The sequence below is a fragment of the Falco naumanni genome, chromosome 10 (genome assembly GCF_017639655.2).
Source record: "Falco naumanni isolate bFalNau1 chromosome 10, bFalNau1.pat, whole genome shotgun sequence".
Lineage (NCBI taxonomy): Eukaryota > Metazoa > Chordata > Aves > Falconiformes > Falconidae > Falco > Falco naumanni.
This window is the reverse complement of record NC_054063.1, coordinates 7,642,055-7,663,258: the sequence shown is the minus strand read 5'-3', so window position 1 is coordinate 7,663,258 and position 21,204 is coordinate 7,642,055. Positions and strand designations below refer to the sequence as shown.

The 21,204-nt window shown below is 41.8% G+C and overlaps 1 long non-coding RNA gene across 1 annotated transcript in view; it reads left to right on the top strand.

Annotated features, from left to right (window-relative positions):
- LOC121094373 overlaps positions 1–21,204 on the top strand; it is a 109,629-nt gene that overhangs the window by 43,962 nt on the left and 44,463 nt on the right. The window contains exons 2-3 of the long non-coding RNA XR_005829832.1: positions 12,254–12,348; positions 14,836–14,920. This is a non-coding gene — a long non-coding RNA (uncharacterized LOC121094373). The remainder of the gene's footprint in view (positions 1–12,253; positions 12,349–14,835; positions 14,921–21,204) is intronic.

The window sequence follows — 21,204 nt, the reverse complement described above, 5'->3', positions numbered from 1 at the left end:
ACAAAAAGACCCTAACTAAATTTTGTTCAATAAATTTTCTAGAATCAATCCAGTTATGTTTTTATTACTGTCAAAGCTCACAGCATAGTTTCCCTTTCTGTGTTTCACAAGGCTGCAGGGGCTTTTGTTAGTTGTTTGGGTTTGTTTTTTTCCACACCAATACACATGGCGACATTTTGGCTTTGTGTAGAGAAATGCTAATGCCAAAACTACAGTTATTTCTTTTAGCTTGTGAAGATCCTTCGGATCAAATCTGAAGTCTTACCTGTTCAAAACTGGAATAAATTGATGGATGTCAGGGGATCTAGGATGAGTTAACACTGCTGAGGATAGAGCCCTGTGAATGCCAGGCAGTTAGTTACACGGCACTAGAGATATAATTATACACAATGTCTACCTCTGGTAGGTTCACCCAGTAGTGCTAAAGATGTGTTTTCTTGCCTATTTTTAATGGTAATAGTAGCAAAATGGGAGAACTTGGGGCATTCTGTCTGCACAGGTCTTTACCAGGCCCTCTTGCTGCCATAACCCTGATAGTTCAGCATGTGCTGCACATTTCAGACCTTCTGTCTTGAAGGAGAGTTGTGAGTCTTACAGCTTCAAAGTACTCCAAATGTCAGCATATTCCAAGTATCTCATGTCTCCTGTCTGCTGCCTTGTCCCTCTAACCCAGGGATTTTACATTTTTTCTAAATATGACAGAAGTCACTTAAAGGATGTCATTCTTAGACAGGTTTGTCAGTTGGATTCTTCTTAGCAAAAGCCATTTGAGTCTCCTGCACAGTAAAATAAAATGTTTTCAGTTGGGTTCCTGGTTCTTTTCATTTGAAATCTTCTCTATAGGTATACTACTTTCAACTTGCCTGTTAAGCCTTTGTGGTCGGCGTGGGGTTTATGTGCTTTTGGTTGATCTTTCTAAGGCTGTGAAGGGCCACCACTTGGGAGCTAGCAAGTAAGTGGGCCTGAAGCAGAGCCTGGACACAAAAATTGCCATAACAGAACAGGTCAAATATCCATTCACCAACTGTAGTTTCTGTTCCTGCCTCTGTGAGCGGCTCTTTCTGAAGACTTGAAGCAGTCTGGATTCATCCCCCAGAGGGACCTTGACAGGCTTGAGAGGTGGGCCTGTGCAAATCTCATCAAATTCAAGAAGACTGAGATATTAGAAAGAATTTCTTTACTGGGAGGGTGGTGAGACACTGGCACAGCTTGCCCATGGAAGCTGTGAATGCCCCATCCTAGGAAGTGTTCAAGGCCAAGTTGGATGGGGCTTTGAGCAACCTGGTCTAGTGGAAGGTGTCCCTGCCCCTGGCAGGGGGGTTGGAACTAGATCTTTAAGGTCCCTTCCAACCTAAACCATTCTAGGATTCTGTGATCTTACTGGCTTTGCCTACCATTTGGTGAGTGAAGAATTTGTTATTAGTCATTGGTTTTGTTTGTTCTTGATTCCCAGAAGCAAAGTGGTTAGTGGCACTTACCACTGAATTCTCTGTAGTGAAAACACTAATAATCTTTGATTGTGTCCTTAGTTGCTTATATACAGTCCTGTGTAAAAAATGAAAATCTCTCTCATGTGCTTCTTCAATGATATCCTGCTACAGTGAGTTCCAAAGGTTAATTACATGTTTTGCTCAAAGCTACTTCTCTAACAGGCTCCTCGGGATGAAGGTTGCTGACCCTTTTAAGCCAATGAACTAAAGCAAACAGCAAAACAACCCACTGAGGCTGTTAACCTGTGGGTGGCTATTCGTCTCTCTCAGTTCCTTTTCATCAGGGCAGCCTTACTGAAAAGACAAGTAAGTAATCAAGCTTCCTTTCAAGAAGGTGACCGGATAGTCTTTGCTGGCATCATGGAAACAGAAATGAAGGAAGTGGTTTCCTTGTCATTTTCCGTAAGTGTCAGGGGTTTTTTTTGAGAAGCGGTTGTGCTGAGATCACCTGTCCTCTCTGCTGGGGACCCCTCTGGTACCCCATGGAGGGGCCTGTGCAGCCCTACCCAGGGCTCAGCTGCACTGGGTGTTTCCTCTGTTGTCTTCTGAGGTTTTGGGGTAGCCGGGAGGCAGACCTGAGCTCTCTGCTGCCAGTTACATCCACAAATGTGTTACCTCTTTGCTGTGTTTTAAGTGCTTCTAAATGTGAATGTAAGTAGAAGTTATTTTGGAAACTTGGAACAGAATGCCATGAACAGGAGTTCCTTAAAGGGATAAAAAGCGTATAAATTGATCTGTGTTTATAGCATTTAATCTTAAAAACCTGCAATCTTATGTACACTATGTATCTGTTTCCCTTGAGGAAAGCAGATAAGGGCATCCAGTGCTTCAGCAGCTCATGCCAGTTAAAATGAACCTGAAATGGAAAACATGATTGTAAATAAAAATACAAGGGGCCAGGACCCACTTTCATTAGCTAAGATGTGCCAGTGGCACTGTGAACACTTGAAGGGAGCCTTGTGGAGCTGGGATCAGCAAGGGTTACCAGTCCATCTGGTGACATTACCTGGATGCCATGACAGCTCAGACCTTATGGACAGGTGGTGTGTGTTAGAGTGTGACTTTTCAGCTCTTGCACTGGTTCTGTGGTTAGAGGAGGAAGAAAAAAAGGTTCCTGGAATAGCTTTCCTGAACACATGGCCAGTCACAGCCAGGCCCTCTGTCACTAACGCGATGTAAAAGATTGCTGAAGAGACTAACTGATGTTTGTCACACTGAAGAGACCCGCTTCCTACTTCTCCTTGAAATAGTCCCCTGAAGCATTGTTCTGTGTGAAGGCTCATGAGGACAGGTTCCAGGCTCATGCATCTCCTGTTAAAGACACCGCATTGTCCACCCAGGAAAAGAAAGCAAGAACAACTGGTCATTCTGAATTACCATGTAAGATTTATAAGAAGAGATGATATCTCTTAAGTAACTGAGTCCCAGGCCATTTAGGGCACTACAGACTTCAATCAGGACCTTGAAATGTATTTATAAGCAAATAGAGCTAGGAGTGTTTTGGGCTATTAGGCCAGTTCTGCAAATCACTTAAGCATTACTTAACACATGTTAAGTCCACTGCACCCAAGGCAAACTCTGGATATGATAAACGCTTTGTCCATAAAATGTCCCGCTCTGGATAATGTAGCACCACTTTATTGCTAAGGGTGATTTTGCATCTGTCTGTCTTAACAAGAAAAAGCCTGGTAGTGGAACTGTTGTGCTGTACCTGTATTGTTTGTGTGATTGGTTTGCTAAGTGTATAAATCTTAAGTGATAGAATTTTGTAATATACAGTATAACAATTGGCAAGTGTTGTACATTTATTTTCACAACTGAAGGAGTGACCCATAACTCACATCCATCACAGTGTATGAAAGCACAGCTCACTGTAGTATAGCAAGCAAAGGAATCATTCATATGCAGGATGTTATTCACTTCAGCCTTTCCCCTTTCCTGAACACAGTCAGGATCTATATGTCTATTGCTGCATGCTCTATGTGCTGGCATAGATGTACGATGGCATCGCAAAAACTGGAAAGGGAAGAAATGAGATAGGAACAGAAAGGGGTGTGGGTAAACATTGCCTGAGCTGATAGAAATTTAAGTGGTCAGGCTTGTCAAGGAGAAGGAAAACTGCAGGGCTAGAGGGTGACTGAGATTAGAACCGACTTTTGGAGAAATGGGAGCTGAGATAATACCTTTCAGTTCAAAAAGCATGGGTGATAGCACAGGGTGAGCATGGGAGAACTGGAAATTAAAACAGTAAATAAAATGGAGATGTGTTTGATGTAGGGAGCAACAAAGTATATTTAATCCTTTTAATTCTGCTCTGGTTCCTCTGTCATTATTCCCAAATTTAATGCTGTACTTTTCAACAGGACCTCCATCCTGTAGCAATTTCTGTGAAAAATCTTCTTCACAAAATGGCCAGAGCAGCTGAGGAGAAACATTAGTTTGAGAACTTCGTTGGTGCTTGGTACATATCTGCTTTCACTAGGCTTGCAGACCCCCTGTGTAACTCTGCAGAAAGTCTCTTATCTTTTCCTCTGTACCATGTGAATAGTAAAATTAGCTTTAATTAGATGTATGCTGAACCTCCGAGCTATCTAGAGATTGTGACCGGGCGCTTGTTTGCTAGAAACTGCATACAGCAAGATGAACCCTGTCCCAAATTTCTGAACAAGCAGGAGAGGCAAAAGGAGGATGTGTGGTTATTTCCCCTGTGGAATGATTTCACAGCTTTGCCAAGGGACATACAGGAATCATGTTAGAAGGAAGAAATGAGTCTGGATCTCCCCAAACTCAATTTAGCAGCATAACTCTAAGATACACTTCCTTCGTACTTGCATCCAATCGTAGCAGGCTTGCCACTCCATGGTTTATACTTGGATAGGTGGTTTGGGAGATCCTCTGGGAGATAGGGGAGGAAGCCACAAGGATAGGCAGCTCCAACTGGAAAGGAGAAAGTTTCTGGATAGAGAAGTTGAGAGCTACTGGCTTGCTTTTAAGAGCATAATCAGTTTGCAACTTCTGACAGGGTTCAGTAGTAGGTTTTACTCTCCGCTCAGGTCCTAGCCTGTGGCACACGTTACAGGTAATAACCCAGCACAGCTCAGACACAAGGCTTCCCATGTGCCACATGGCAGGAGGAGGTAGCACCCAGGCATTTCTGACCTTGATGCTGAGGCAATCTCTTTTCCTCACACTGGCTTCCTTTGCAGTGAGCATAACCCTTTTGTCATCTGCACCGTGCTCCCCTTTGTCATTGCACTGCTGGACTCACATCCTTGAACTTAGAGCACAAAAAAAACCCCTCTGGTTTTTTAACTGATGGTTTGTTTGTTTTTCCTCTTTGGTCGATGCTGGGATCAGTGATGTCAACTTGTTCTATTTGCTTTGACAGGAAAATGTTTTCAGAGTTCATTAGGATAGCATCAATTCTAACATTTGGCACACAAACATTTGATGACCTTCATGTGTGGGAAGAAATATGTAGGCAAAACTTCCATTAGTTTGAAAAAACACTTCCACTCAGCACCGTTCCAATTCCTGAACCACAGCTTCAACCAGAAGTTTTGAACAGTCCCTGTTTGTGATCCGTCAGCGGGCTCCAGACATGGAGCTGCATCCAAAATCGTTGGGGACAGCTGCGTACTAAGGCTGGACTAAGGTTACAGCTGGGTCCAGCTCTCCACTCACCCGTACGGAAGGTGCTGCCGGCAGCCAGGCTCCTTTTGAACACTGGCAGCGCAGGTCCCTGGTCCTGGTCAGCTGCGCTGGCAGAGTCAGTCCGCTGTAAGTGCAGCGGTAACTGCATCCTGCGCCTCCCAGGGCAGAGTATTCCGAACACTTTCCTGGTAGTTCTCTTCAAGCGAGATGACTTCATTTGGCAACGGTGGGCTCATTTTCATCAGTTACAGGGCTCATTAAAAGAGCTGGACTGACTGGCATTCTAGCAGCTGAACCTCTGGGCTAATCCACAGAAAAGGAATAGCAAGCATTGGCTTTTCCCTCTTTAGGGCATCTGCCCTACAATAACAGAGTCATTGTTTCTCAGAATGGGAGGGAAGGTGAATGTTCATGGCTTCCCATGGCCTCTAACAGAGGCCAAGTATTAGCAGGAACTTTTGCAGTGAAGAAACCTCTTCAATAGTGGCTGGACTTGAGCCTACCAGATTACTCTCACACTGACTGCCACATGAGTTACTGACAGCCTCTGGTTACTGCAAGCCCCCAGGATTAGCAAGGACAAGGTAAAAATGAGAGGCCAGCTATTTGCCACCATTTGTCCTTTGAGCCTTCCTGCTCCCTTTGCCTTAGAGCTGTGCAAGTACTGCCAAACTGGTCTGTTTTTCATAGTGCCTGTCTCCAGCCCTTTCCTCTGACCTGTCTTAGCTCTTATTTACTTTTTTTCAGGATTCACCGTGTTTGTGTGTTTTTCTCTCGTATCCTGTAATCAAGTGAAAGGTGTCTCTGTGGATAGAGGGGATTTGTACTCAGCCTTTGTTTGATATTTGCTCTTTCCTAATGGTGCTGCCTGCTGTAAGAAAAGCCAAGTGCTGCCCATATGTTGCCATGCTCCCTTAAATTATTGAGGATGAATGTTTATGGCTGTTCTTGCTATTGCTTTCTCCATACTCTTCTAAATGATACGTTTTCACAAGCAATTACTGAGATAGGTCATCAGGACTGGTTTTTGAGGTGTGCCACTTAGTGGCTGGCCTACACGTAAAAATGGGAGGTAGGAGAAGGAGGATGGCAGAGGCTTAATACCATGCCTTGCTTAAGAGAATGTCCTTCAAGTGCACAGAATTCTGCACCTTGTGAAAGTATGACTTTAATTTTGCCTTTCAAATATGAACTAAGCAGGGCTGTCAACACATACTGTGTTCTTCCTTGTCAAACCATTTCACTTAGTCTGTCAGCTGTAAACAGCTTAAGAGGCATGTCGTTCCGGCATTATTATAGCACTTTTAGATTTGTTTTTAGATTGGCTCTATATCTGTTCCTGCAAAAGGTGTAGATACAAAGATGACATGGGTTATTTATTGTGTTACTGCAAAATGCTACTTGTGTTTTGTGGTAAGCACAGAGTAACTCCATTTCAAATAATGGACACTGCAGAGTAATAATCCTGTAGTACCGTGGTAATACCATTGCCATACTTTGTCAAATCAGTTGTGTCGGTAGAGCAGTATACTTACTTCACTGTGGGTGTATATGGCCTCGCACTTCATGTGAAGTTTTCTTTGCTAGGAGATCAGGGAAATAGAATTAAGACATCTGAGAAAGAACTCCAGATCAACAGACTCTGTACTTCCATTTTTTCAAAAAGTTGCTTTACATATTCAAATAAACAGTGTTTAAACTGTCGATGACAGCTTAACTACTTCATCCCAGAACGTTTTGACAAGTTATTTTCAACGTTTTGGTTTCCTAGGATTTTGACAAGTCCCCAAAAACATGAACTGATTTTATATGTCACATGTTTAATTTATTTGAGATGCATGTATTATATTGCAAAAGCAATAAGGAGGGAGTTAAAGGACAGGGTGATGCACTCCATATTTATGATCATCAGCTTCTTCGCTGTGTCATTACAAGAGAAAAAATGTTCGGCGATACGGAGTATGCAAAGCAGTCAAACTTTTGTTGCCAACCCGTCTGGATTGTGATTTATACAAATCGTTGGTGCAATTTCTCTATGGCTGTACTGAAATCCGCAGAACTGAACCCATTCTCACTGCAGGGAGCCTTAGCTGCCTCCCTTGTACTTGGCTTCTGCCATGTGTGTGTTGTCCCCACATTGCTGGCTGGGTGGCACAAAGGGAGGGTTTAATGTCGCCTGGGTTCTGAGCGATGGTGAAGGAGAAAGGTAGATGTTTTCTCACTGGAAATGTGTGAATTTCTGTCTGTATATATTCCATAGAATTTTCATCAGAAATAGCACAAATATGTAAACTGATCTTCACTTTAATCACAAACTGAAATGGAGCCTGAACATTTTAAATAAAATTTGTTTTAGCTCTGTTTTGGGGCTTTTCTTTGGTGTTCTCAAATTTTAAATGGTTTCTTTTTCTCTGCCTGCATTAAAGTAGAAAAAAGTTGGGATGTACCCTGTATGTTCCTGGTCCCTTGAGCAAGAAGTGTAGGAAAATACAGGGAGATAATTGCTTTTGTAAGCTCCTGGGCTACATTAGAAATGTGAATAATTTCACTCTAAAAAAAATGATGTAATATTTCAACATCATACCTTGAAACCTTTTGGATATTACCCAGTGTCTGTTGGTACTTCTGTCATGAGTGCTTCATATGCTGGTCTATTAGAATATTGAAAAATCCTTGTTTATCCTATTCAAAACTCAGGGTATTGCTATCCTTTTTCTACATCATAATTCCACTTACTTTACTGTGTAACAGAGTTAATTCCATCAGTACTAAGCAGCACAGGCCTTTAAATTTTTTTAAAGTAGGAGGAGCTATCATATTTTAATTACTGACATCAAGTTAAAATATGTCAGTATAAATGATTATTTTCTAATAATGCTGTATATGCACAAAGGAAACCCCATGCATTCTAAATAAAATTCGGAAGTTAACTTTCCTGAAGCTGATTTTTTTCCCCTCTAAACAAGCACTGTTTGGAGGTTGGCGGGGGGGGAGAGGATTCATCAAAAAATCTCATACAGTTTTTCTCTAACTGTGATTTTGTGCTTTTTAAGTAACAGAATTTCCCATACATTGAAAAATCTAATTTCAGTGAAGCACAGTGCTGATGATGGAGATCACAGGTTGCTTTTCAGACATCCTAGGGCCAAGGTACTGAGGCTGTTCAAGACAGACGTCCAGATGTTTAAAGATAAAGCTCAGATAATTAACCTTCCTCAGAGATCCTAGGGGTGATTTGCGTACTCTAGGGTTAGTTGCTGCAACTTTCACCTGATAAGTAGTATCTTTTTAATAATTTGGGAATTTTAGCAAATACTTAGTATCTGACTAAATTGACTCTGCATTAATTGCCTTGGCAGGCTACAGTATTATCTGCAGCTTGCTACTTTCTGAGGTGGAAGAAGTGTGGATTTAGGAGAGGAGGCATTGCAGCAGTTTCAGGGATACCAAGGCCTGATGGAGAGGACAAAGGGTGAAGGAATCAGCCAGTGATTTCTTCATTCGTTCTTTAACAAGTGATCTTTTCTGTCGGCTATCAGCAATGAATATTTTCATTAACAGGGAGCAGCCAGGGAGTTGTTGAGGAGCACAATGAAGCTCCATGCATACCATAGTACGCTGGTTGGGTAAGAGGCTGTCGTGGTGCCTGTTCGTGTGCATATTGCCAACACCTTAATCATAGCGTGGGACTGTCTGCGTAAGCACTCCTGTGAGCCCCCAACACTGAAGTGTAGCACTACCAGTGGACAAGTCAGCCCTGTTATGCCCGCCAGGAATACAGGTGTCCGTGGTAGTTCGCTGGCAAGCCAAGAGCAGGCATGTTTTGTTTCGTTTTCCCCTAATGGAGAGGGGAAAAGGGGAGGAGACATGACAGCTCTTGACAGTGAGGGGGAGATAGAGTTGCCCATGTCAGGAAAAAAATAGCCACTTTTGCAAGAATGAGTGGTTAGGAAAACAAAAACCTAAGCATTTTCAATATATTACAAACAAAATTATCTGCCAAAAGGGCAAGACAATTATCTTAATGTGATTTTTGACCAAGATAAATTTATCTTATTTTATAAACTGGGTAACAATTTGAATCTTATGCAAAGCCTAGAAATAAATCTAAAAAATATGATAATGTAATAAAATCGAAATTATTAGCAGCCCAAGTGCCGTACTTGAGGCAGTAAAACCTTTTAAGTTCCGATGGAAAATAGGCTAGTAAAACTGGAGTAAGTTACTCTACTTTAATCACTTGATAAATAGCTACAATGTTTGGAAGAATTGATAGTGTCATTATAGCAACATCCCTTTTTATAAACAGCCTGGTGCTGATTTGATTCTAATTGCTGCCAGAGGAACAGTATCAAAGTAGTGTTGCTTCGGCAGTGTAACCTGCGGGGTGAGCAGGAGGGGGATTAGCTGCCTGAAATGAAGAAAGCGCAGGTTTTTCAAAGGCATGGATTCTAATTCCAGGAGTGATGGAGGAGGCTGAGTAAATTCAGTCGTGGGAGAAACTACAGGGAAAATGTTTAAGGAAGAGAAGGCATGAAGCAGACAAAACAGGGTCCTGTGAGCATACAAAATAGTGGAAAAACAGTGAGGGAAGTCAAGAGGTTTGGGCATGAATGTCCATTTGCTTTCTCACCAGAAAGAATTCTCCTGCTGGGCTGGTGTGGCCCTGTCACCTCCACGCTCTCAGCTTTGCTTTACCATGGATGTGATGGCCTCATTGGCAGCCCGCTTTTCATAACGGGCTTTCCAATGTGGATTTCTTATTTTTTTTGCAATTCCGGTGTCAGACACCAACGGCCTAACTTTTAAGACATTCTTAATTATTAAGTACAGCTTCTTCCTATACTAGTGGGCACTGTGTCCACCTTTTGGTGCCCAGGAATGCACCTAAACGATGAAGACTTCTTTTACAAATTTGATCCTTAGCAATGCTATGTTTTAGTTCTTACTCTGCAAATCCTGGCTTTGAACCTTTTTTGGGCTGCAAGAGCTATTGAGGAGGTATCAGCATTATACTGATGAATGCTACAACATTTGAGGGCAACAAATTTACATTTATGTGGAAAAAAAATCTCTAGAACACATGCTTCTAGGCTGGATCATCTTCTAAAAGCTACCAGGAAGTTGTCTTATTTTGTGAATGGTAGCAAGAAAAGCCGGGTTCCTAGAGGAGAGGTGGAACATGTTTAGTAGTTCTGTCATGTTAGCAACAAACCCAAGAATAAACAGAAATGCAAAGGGGAGAGGTACTTATCTTTTTACAAGAATCATGTGATAAGCTTCTCCAATATAGATTGTGGCCAAAGTGAAATATGTAAAATAGCTTGTTGAAGAAAAAATTGGTTCAAGTGGGACTAAATGGCTCAAGAGATTAGTGATGGGATAATAGCTTTTCTCCATTTAAATGGTAGACCAGTTCAAATCAATTCTAGGTCTCTAGAGACTGAAAGGTGTTGCTATCCTGTGATTCCTTAGTAGCTATTGAAATGATTTTTTGGTCTCAATCCCATCCTTAGTTGCCAGAAAATTATCCCCAACCCAATCAACACTGAATTACTTCGAAGTAACTGTTGTCTCCTCCCCCTAAAGATGCTCAGCCTTCAAGACTGTGTGTATGAATGGCAGATGTTTTATTTAGTACTATATTGCTGATCAGAAATATTTTGTTTTCCCTGGCATGGTCAGATTGCACCAAAGAAGAGGCATCCTGGAATATGATGCAATGTAAAATTGTTCTTTAAGAAAATGTGATGATTTGTTCTTTTAATGCAAATTTCTTGGGAGAGTAGGGCTACTTTTGGACACATTCAGCTACCCTGCACTTGCACCCTGAGCTGCACCTCTTCCACAGTGTATGAGCATGCCTGCCTGCCTGCCAGCTGTCAGGGCTTTCCTCTACATAAATGCAAATTATAAGGCAGGACCACAACTTAGGAAACAGCTACTGGTCATAAGTAACAACTGGAAAATTCAAACTGGTGGCTTGCCTTTCCAGGTTTGTTTTGAAGCATCTATTTAATGTGTGAAACTGGACCAGTGAAGTGATGCCAACTTACAGCAGCTCAGAATCTTGCCCATCAATTTTATTCTGAAAGATTATAGCAAGTAAAATAGCAGACATTGATTATTCTGCCAAACGTAAAGATTAAGCAAACAGTAAGAAGCAACGCTTACCAAGCCGAGAAGGATTTGGATCTTTTAGTGGCTATAACAGTAAGTCTAGAGCTAGTGAACCACAGCAGAGTTCATATTATTCAGTGTACCAAAGAAAAAAAGAGACCTGGGGTTATTAGAGAAAAATCCCAGCAGTTCTGTGTGTGTGACTGCTTGGAAAAAAAACAAATGGGATATTATGACAGCGTAAAGGTGTTGGAGAACTGAAATCACATGGCTACAGTCACATTTTCTATAGACCTGATGCAATATAGATTTGGCTGCAGTTGCCTTGCAGGAGAAATTTTATTTTTGCCTTAGCCCAGAGAGCTCCAGGTTTAAGAATGCTCACTGGGGGGGAAGGCTAAAGGGGTTAAGGAAATAAAGCACAATAGAGGTGACCTATAGGAACTTTCATTGTTATATAGAGCCTTGATGAGTGAAATGAGAGGAATTGCTCTCCATCATGAAAGGCTGAAATGCCGAGGGAGCAATTGCAAATTAATTTATTAAGAATAAGTGGAGGTTGAACAGTGTGATTCAGAAGGATGGAAATATACGGAATAAACTGCAATGTAAAGTCACAATGATTTCTAAACACAACCTTAAAGGCATCAACCTATGATTTTTAAAATGAAATGGATTTTTATATAACTGTATATATATGTGAGACAAAGTTTAAGCAAACAAAATGGGCCTGTCTCTAGGCAGCTACTCCCAACATTTCTGATGACTGGGCCTGAATGGTAAGTTCTGTTCTGATCTGTGTGCCTTTAACAAGAACCATGTGCCAGGAATTTTTCTTTTTTAAAAGATACGCCAATAAAAAGCCTCACAGGCAGTTTTCTCTGTGGTGATTTTCCTGTTTTACTGTGACATTTTTAACTTGAATTTAGTGTTTGTAAAAGGTGCTATTTGACAGCATTGTGTAACTGAAAGCCTCTTCTTATTGACAGATCATGCACACTCAAGGCTGGGGACGTTTCTCTATGTCAGCCTGGTGAGGCACACCCCTGCAGCCTGAAGGAACCAACTTCCAGAAGGAAAAATGGTAAGTCCACGTCAGTCAATCCAGTCTTAACATTAAATGTCACTGTGTGATTATTTTTAAAGAGCTCGCATCCAAAGGATTAGGAGAGAGGCATGAAAAGTTACTCAAGTGACCGGACTGCATGGGTTATTTTTTCTGTTCCCGAGCAGTGGCTGCAGCTTTCTGGAGTGTTCATGTTTTGTCCACTAGTGGCTGGAGTAAGACTTGACACAGGTTACCGAGTACATATTGGTGCAGCTGATCATGTAGGATGTAGCTGCCTCTCACTGTGGTACTTGGGAAGTGAGGGTCTGTTGTTTGCTCAGTGCCCAACCCTGACACCAGTCTTTAGGCCTGAATGTTAATCATTTCATGAAGCTCACATAGTTTCAGACTTTTACCTTTGCCAGCTTATTATAGTCAAGGAAGATGAGATGTGACTATGCTGAGATACAACCCCCAGTGATGGCACTTTATAATACTGTATAACTGGAGGATTGCTATTGTAGGCAGAGAAAAAGGCAATAAAGCAGCATTGATATCCTGCCTGCCCTCTTATAGGAGTTATTGAATCAAACCTACCAGAACTGCCAGACAAACAATTTGCAGCTGCAGTCTGAAGCCTGACAATGACACAGAATCAAAAAGAAATAGTTGGAGTGCATGGGCTTGTGAACTCCTCTGCGACCCACCACAGCAGGCTCCGTAGGATTGTTCTGCTCTTTCTGGTCCTCTCCCCGTACAAATCCTTCTCTTTACCTCCCTTTTCCTCTCTCTTCCATTTTCTCTCCTATGTCTTGCCATTTTCAGTTTCTCACACCTCCCCCCCAGCTTTTCTTTCTCTCTCTCATTGCCTCACTCTTTCCTTCTGTTGCCTCCAATATACCTCTTGCGTGCCCCCCTCTGTTTCTCATTGTTTACGTTTCCCTAAATGTTTTCCTTATTTTTGATTAATTTAATTTCCCCCCACTGTTTCCCGTACTGTCTTCTATTCTCCCTTCCCTGCTGTACCTTTTTACAATTTAATTTCCCCCTCCATATTATTGCTTGTTGTTTCTCCTTTTCCTGCCAGTTCTTCTACCTTCATTTTTCTTGAGCACTTTTAGCCAGTAGCTGAGCTCTGTGTTGCTTTTACTCCTCAGATGTGAGGATTTAAACCTTTCCTGTCCACCAGGATTTCCAAAGTGCCAATCCAGCGCAACTAAGGGGAACTGATGGGGTTTGGCTCTAACGTCTATGAAGAGAGAGACTGCAAAAGCCAGCGTAACAGTAGCACTCGCAAATGCTCTGTGGCTTGTGAGCCAGGCCTACACTCATAGTTGGATTCAAAACTTATCAAATTAATGGGATCTGGATCAGACCTGCAAGTAACCGTCTCCTTATCAGACTTCTGTCCTTTATTTTAATAGCAAACTCAATGCTGTTTCTTACAGTATACAGTTTCGCTTTGGCTCGGGGCATTCTATTGTTTTTAATAATTACTATTCTAAAGCACATACAATGTATGTAGGGTTCAATGGAAAGGGGTCATATTATGAAATACATTCAGGCTCATATATAGAAAAAACCCACTTCCTAGGTTTTGCATGCTCATAACAGTTTTCTGCTATTTTGAGGAAGATTTTTCCATTCCTTTTCTTCTCTTATAAAGCACGGGCTAACCATTACCCTTCTAAGCTTTAGAAGCACAGTCTTCTAAACGGCTGGCAGGAAGATAGATAGTACACAAATTGTTTTGTTTTGGTTTGTTGTTGGTTTTTTTGGGGTTTTTTTTTGCACCACTCATAACTGGCAGGGTCAGGTTTTCTTCAAGGATTTTTTTTTTCAGTTTCTTTGGGTTTTTTACGTTCTTTGGTTTACTTATTTTCTTTGTTCCCTTTCCCCACCCACTTCCACTTAAGAGCATTTGTTGTTCTTTGTGACAGTATTTGTGCACTTTCTATTAAAAAGTGGTTGCTGTTAATTGGCAGTTATATATTCTGCGAGAGCCCCACCACAAAGTGACCTCTCGTGAGGAGCCTACTACCAAGGCCAACTCCCATTGCTCTTCTCTAGGCACAGCAGGGCAGTCCCATCCTTGGAGGGTTCTGGGGCTGTAGAACTGTCAGAGAAAGGGAACAGATCGCTCACCGTCCCATAGCTGGCCACTAGCAGTCCCAGGAATCAAGTCAAGCCCAGATCTTGTTGACAGGATGCCACCTCTCCTTGTCTAAAATTATGCATAATATAAGCATGAAAGAAACTCTTCCTTCCTCTTCTATTTACCTGCTTCCTTCTGTCTCTCCAGCTACTGCTCCTGTGGAGTTCGGTGCTGGTGAAAATGGAAAAAAATCAGTGCCTGTGTAAGCTAACCCTTTCTGCTCTGATCGGATTTTTCTCCTTTTGTCCACTTCTTTATTTGATTTAAAACCTTAAACCCCTTGAAGGTTTTCCAGTAAGATTTTGAGCACAGTTTGGAATGGGGGGAGCAGTCAGAGCATTACCTAAAAGGTCCTTATTTATTTTTAGCTAATGGCAGAGGAGGGCTGATTGGATTAGTCCAGCAATGTGAGTACCTGATGCAGCCTGCTATCAACATGTCAACAGAGGAAGGGTTAAGTACAGTTTTTTTCAGTTTCTCTCACCTCTTTTACGTCTCCTGCTTTGCCTTTCTTCACCTAGTAACTGACACTTGCAACAGCAGTGAAAATTCCTGGGCATGTTCTGGTGCTGGTCAATACAGGAGTAAATCTCACAGTCCCTCCCACTGTTTCACATTTGCCACCTGACAGCAGTGGATGCTCAGGAAGACCAAGGGGTGACGTTTTAAAGCTTTAGACCGGGCTTTAGCCATGTGACATCTATTAAAGCAATTGGGAGCCAGGTGGCTAAAACCCAGTGCAATTCATTGTAATGGTACCCCTGAGAGTGCCCATCTCCTTTTAGCACTACTATTGATTAGGCAATTCTTGACTTTGAGGAACAAAATTGGTGTGTGCATCAAGGTTCTTTTCCTCAATTTGGCCTGGTTTGAAATTAATCGTTCACCTTGAGCATTTTTGTAAGCAGCTTTAAGCTTCAATAAATTTCAGTGTGATTTGATTTTTCTATCACCTTTCTCTGTGGAGGGCTGTTGTTTACTAGACTTCTCTAGGACATCTCCAGAGCTGTTTGGTCTTTATCCTCATCTCCCGCATTGATCTTGGTATGTTGTCCAGTGTGATTGTCCAAGCTTGGTAAAATGCTGGTGTTTTTTTTTTTAATGGCTGCACACAGTGTACGGTCGGCAGCACTGAGGCCAACGGGTACTTGGTTTTCAGTAGGAGCGATGCGTTTGATAAGGTAGACCTTGTTACGTTTTAGAATATTGTCCAGACCCTGCCTCTGTCTTGACTGAAATGATGTGGTATTCTTAGAGGGAGCACGTAAACCATGAGAAAGTTCCTCCTAATTTCAGAAACTCTTCATGAGTATTTGATATTTACTAGGGAGTGAAATGCCACACAAAGGTACGTGTATGTATACTTACGTTTGTCAGAAGGTGAAAATATGTAAAAATAAGGAAGACAGTTCCCCAGCCCTCCTACATTTCACACTTCCCTTCCAAAATATTCCCTGTTCCTCTTTATTTCTCTAGAGCGCAGGAAGATTCTTCAGCATGTCATGTCATCATTTGCAGAGAGACAGGGCAGGCTGTGAGGATGTGCCCTTTGCTTTGGGAGTCTGGTGCATTACAGTTATTTATACGGATTTTTCCATGTGTTTCTTTCGGGTGTCCTAGAGTACTCCTGTTAAAATTAGGTAATGCTAAGTACTGGCAACCACAAGTGACTAGCACTGAATAGCTTTTTCCTGCAATAAAACCCAAAGTGAAAGCTGGGCTGGTCCTACATAGAAAAAGTTATCAAGCCAGTCTGGTACTTCAGCACCTAGGTGAATCTGTGTGGAGACTCTGTAGAGTGTGCTGCTGCATCACTTCTCTCAGCGCTGTTCCTCACCTCCTTGTAGCCCTCTTGCTCTTTTGAGTACCCAGGCTGGAGAAGGTGGTATTTAACATTTCTGTGTTGCTGGAAGACCTTTATTGGGATGTTTGTGATGTGAAATGAGATGCAAACAGTATTAGAGATAGAAAGGAGGTTCAGAAACATTGGCTTCAGAAAGAGGAGTGTTTCTTATTCCTGTTTATGTTCAAAATGGAATAAAGCAGCTCCTGAGGTGTCACAGGCAACCTAGGAAGTCCATCACCTCCTTGCCAAAGAATGTAGGTTTAGGAGCCCCACAAGTGTTTTATAAGACATGCCTGTCTGTGTTGAGCTGGGAGGTTGTCAAAGCCCAAAACATTCTGTTTGAACAAGCTGGTGTACTGCAATGAGAAGTTGTTTCATCTGAAAATTCAATCCGTTCTACTGAAAATTCAGCTCATCACGATCTGAGTGTGAAATGTGATGCCAGTATTACAGGGACAGCATAACTGTAGGACTTTGATGGAGCTCCGAGAACAAGAAAACTATGCATCAACTCTCTCACTCCAGGCAAGTTAAATGGAAGGTTTTCTGCAAGGATTTTTAGAAATCTCAGCCAGAATGGCAAATTCCAATCTCAGTTAATTTTTTTTTTTTTTTTTTTTTGTGAAACAACACAGAACACAAGTAGTGCCGAAACATGAATAATGAAAAAATCTGAGCTGGATTGCCCAACCCTATGTAAAAATACATGTAACTTTAGTATTGAAGGCCTTGCCAAACTAATTAATGAAACAATTAATTTTCTACATTCTACCTTTTAAACATCCTGTGTATGTCATTAGATTCTCAGAAATTAGTATGGCGGATCTCCCAGGAAAAGGTATTTAATCTCTAAATTACTGTTGTTGTAAAAAAATGCATCTATAGGCTCTTTTACATTCAAAGTTCATGTTATGTCACAAAGTCTGAGATGTGTAAAGAACTTTGTATTAAAACCTTTCCTATTTTAATTGAGGTTCATCAGTCATGCATCTGAAACTGGTGTTTTTCCACAAATATTTTAAGCAAAAATAGCTTCTGTGCATAGAAATAAAACAGATGTTCCCCATGTAGGTAGCACTTGCCATATAGGAGGTACTGCAGACTTAAAAATGCTGAAGGCCAGAAGCGGTGCTCCTTCTTCCAGAGTTCACTGAGTGGGCTCATGATCTGAGGGTCTCACTCTGTCCTGCAAGATTGTTTCCATTTTACAGACTGAAACAGGGGGCCAAAGAGGTTGGGAGAGCAGAGTCGCACTTTGGTGGTGAGAGAGGAGAATGTGTGTGTAGCTCTCTTCAGCTGGCTTTTGCTTATTTGGCATTGTGCTCTTTTGAGCTGAATTGCTAGCTCATTTTCCAGACTCGGGAACGGCAGAGATCAACAGTGACAGGAGGAATTAATACCAAATTTGGTTCTACATGTGGCGCGATCCTGTTTACTTGCGAAGAACATACAATGTCCCATTGCTTTTCCTGAGTGCAGAAAAGATTCTACAGTGGATAATGTATTTGCTATCAGGTCTAAAACATCCCTGAACCAACACTTATCTACTCCTGTCATTTTTGGGTTTGTATTTTCCCCCCAGCTCATGCTTAGGTGTGTCTGAAATCTTTGACCTGCCTGTTTCACCATTGCAATAGCAATTTTGAAGGTAACCATTTAACTAATCTGCTGCTTAAAATGCCTTGTGATCTCTCCGTTTTGGATAATGGCTCCTGTTGCTTCATGTAGCTGATTTCATAAAGGACCTTATTTTTTCCTGTGTCCTAAATAAAGGGCTGTAAATGTGTCCACAGATCTAAGCAAGGCTTCATTAACTTCTTCACAGGAAAATGTTTAAGCATGTTGAAGTGTTCATTATAATATAAAAGTGAGAAACGGTTGTGTCCGGAATTTCTTAGCCAAGATAAAACATTCCTGCTTCCCCTGGCCTCAATGGAGCAGCACCGTATTATGTCAACAGAAGCTGTTGTCTATTAGTAGTTTCACTCCAGTCAGCAATGTCAACTCTTGATCATTGTTTTTCTTCCCCTTGTTCTCTGTCGAGGCAGTTTTTGTCCACACATTCAAACGCAGGCTCAGGAGGATTTTTCTTAATTCTCCATATGAAAAATTGAGCAAGCGGGCATCATCTACTTAGAGAACTGATGTCAGTTCCTGTAACCAAAGGACTGCTCTCCTCAGTGCTACAGTTATTCTCCATAAGCACTGAAGTTCATTGGTGACCTCTTCAGTATGGTACATTTCATAGTATCAAAGAAACAAGTGAGTCGCAACTGCTCTACTAAAATTTTCTTCCTGTCCTCTAATCTGGGATGCATCTCTCAGTAAAACAGGCAGGGGAGGTTTCTTGATAGTTCTGTCAACAGTTCCCCGCAGAAACTGCAAAAGATAGATCCCATGTCAGTCCATAAAACTGAAGAGTTTTCCCAGAAGTGCTGGAGGCAGATGCCTGTGTCTTCTCTTCTACTTTTACCGTGGAGATAAGTGGCAAATGTACCAAGCTGCATTAAACACTTATGGCTTGGTTTTGCCAGGGTATAGTACAGGTGGTTTTGTGCCTTCCAGTGTATTGGTGTCCCAAATCCTAGGAAGAGGTGTGACAAAGCAAGGTGACAAGGCTGTTACACCAGACTAGTCCTGAGGCATCCAGCTAAAACAATGGTTAGCAGTGCCCAAGGAAGAAATGTATTTAAGAGAACTGTAACGTCTCAGTTTTTGCACCGTGCTGCCTGTGCCTTTCCCCTCGGGGGGGGCCAGGATCTTCAGCTTAGTCTAGCAGGGTGCTCTGGGAGGCATCCTTGAACACGGCATCCCTGAGGAAGAGTGCATTACTGAGGAATGTGTTTAGATGACACATTGCAGTTCTCAGTGGGGAAGTTTTAGTCTGATTTTCTGTGGAATAGAATACCCAAGAACAGAATAAAATCAGCATTTGGAAAACATTCTGTCCCTCTCTACACTGATTTTCCAAAGCTGCTTTTCACTGCATGCCTAGAAGGTCCCATTCAATTAGGAAATGTAGAAGTGCATGTACATGGTTTAAAGCAGTGCATGGGAGGCTGTTCTATTTTCCAGGATTTTAAAGAATGTGACCACAGAGGATATCAATACAGATTTGTGGGATCATCTTAGAAAAGGTTGAATATAAAGTTTTGTTTGCAAATACATATGCCATCAAAACTTGATTTACCAATGCTGTTTACCATTTGATCAGATAAAAGGATATTAGCTCTTAAAAATGAGACACAAACTGAATTCCCTTTTCAGTGCAGTATATAATAATACTGTATTTCTCTGGGCTTGTATGGCTCCTTTTGTCATCTGAACAGACACATGCAGAAGTAGCCTTTGAGCCCCTTCCTGCTGTTTCAACATGACAGTTGCTTAAAACAGCAGAGGGCCAGGTGTAAAGGGGGTTACAAAGCTTTGAGATGTCCTCTGGCAGTATTTGTTTCTGTGGTTTAAATGCTCCTGCCTGCAGCTATTCCCCTGCTCCACTGCTGGAATTAACTACCAGTGGGCACAGAGCAACCCATGCAATGCTCCCCCAGCACCTCTGATGCTGTGCCCTGATGTGGGGATGCAGAGGCAGGTCTTGCTCTGCCTGGGCTGGTAGTGAGTGGCTGGGACAGCAGTGCCTGGGACCACCACAGCAGCATTCCCAGGAGGTTGTCATCATTAGGATCATGGCTCCATTTTTATATGGAGGCTTGGTCCAAATCAGAATAATACACACACACACAGAGTTCTTATTGTGTATTACAAAGCAATAACATCAAGCCTAATCCAAAGTTTACTCCACTGGTGGTTTTTTTTAGCTGCACTGAGCTCTGAAAGAAACCCAATAAATAACCTATGAGCAAAATTGTATAGAATGATCAACATGCAACTGTCATGCTGTGTTTGCCTCATGTCATTAGTCATGATGAAAACCTGCATAATTCTGGAGCAGAACAACAATTTCCACACAGCAAATTGCAGATTGTGTTTGCCAACCCACAAAACATCACAATATTTATTTTGAAACTTTATAATGCTATCAAGGGCAAATTCACTTTACCCGTACAATAGCTCTGTTGAGACAACTTAGATTATGCATGCGAGAAGGCGGCAGAACTTGGCTCTGGGCACAAGAAAAGCAAAGCTGGTTTCCTCCTGTGGTAGAAATAGGGAATGTATAAGCACAGAACTGGGGAGATACGTTACTAGCAAGCATACCACCAGGGACCTGGGGAGAAACGTCAGGATACAATTAAGATAATGATACTCTGGCTCCCCAAATTCGTGCCTTGTTCACCTTCCTACCTTGGTCATTTGGAAAGACTGCCTTTCTGCTGGTTTCACGCAAAGCACAGCATTCCCCAGTGCACCTCTGTACTTCTGCAGATCAAATTTATCCATGGTATGAATGAGCTTACGATTGTCAGAAAGAGCAGTGCCATTTCTTGGAGTTAGAGCCACTGAAAAACTAGTTTGTATGTCAGATTTTTGAATTTGGGTTATTGAAGGATTTTTTAAAGTTAATTTTATTATTTCACACTGCAGACATCACTGGGTTTAGGTTCAGTTTTAGGTGGAAAGGTGTTTTGGATTTTTTTAACGTTCCATCACCTATCTTGACAGATTCTGTGTGCCAGAGGCAGTCATCTTAACCCTGGATCAAAACCTAATCTCTCCTACTTTCGTAAAACCTTTTCCTCTAATTCTCTCTCTAGTAAATTATATTCTGTTCTTTGCCCTTGAATAATTTAAAAACGTATAGAATAAAGTCTGCAGGGTGGGGTGTGGGGTGGGGGTGTCTTTTCCATTGAGCCATACCTGGTAATCAAAATACTGCATTCATATCTTGCTGCAGTGATCTCATTTCTATTGGGACAGCACTCCTGTGAGC